Below are 732 nucleotides of genomic sequence, written 5' to 3'. Positions count from 1 at the left end.
TGTTAATCAAAAATCGTTTTAATATAACTGATTCAATCCTCTAAAAGGTTAGTGTTAATCAAAAATCGTTTTAATATAACTGATTCAATCCTCTAAAAGGTTAGTGTTAATCAAAAATCGTTTTAGTATAACTGACTCAATCCTTTAAAACTTGTGTTAAATTCAACACCTACTTGTCATATTAAACTTTTTAAGTAGATCACAACTTGATCCCAATGATTATGCTTGCAAACTGATATTTATCTCACTTATACATCTCTTGTTAGTATAAGATAAATATCAGTTTATGCTTTCGTTCTAAGTATAACATTTTAGCAGTTATTTTGATATATGTTGTCTGTTTTTTCTTCTTTTTTTCTCAGCCGTAACCAAATAAGTTATCTGCCAGACGATCTGTTTACGGACATGTTTAAGCTCAAATGGTTTGACATTTCCATGAACCCTATAACTGTATTAAAGGAAGAAACCTTCAAACCCATTTTTAGGTCACTTGTTAGACTTGTTACAATTGGTAAGTTTATACACTATTTAAAAAAACCGTGCAAAAATTTATTACATAGACTGTTGGCATAAAACTTAAATAAAACATCCCAGACTAATGGAAACATATTTGTCAACGTCAAAAATATTCACAGAGGGCACTACGGTCGTTGTTTTCCAAATTGAAGATTGTAAGCCTTAAAGCAAAGTGCAAATTTCATCTCAAATATAGAAGACCTTAGATTTTCACTG

Source organism: Limulus polyphemus, unplaced genomic scaffold, assembly GCF_000517525.1.
Source record: "Limulus polyphemus unplaced genomic scaffold, Limulus_polyphemus-2.1.2 Scaffold7349, whole genome shotgun sequence".
Classification (NCBI taxonomy): domain Eukaryota; kingdom Metazoa; phylum Arthropoda; class Merostomata; order Xiphosura; family Limulidae; genus Limulus; species Limulus polyphemus.
The sequence above is the reverse complement of the archived record's forward strand: the minus strand, read 5'-3'. Positions refer to the sequence as shown.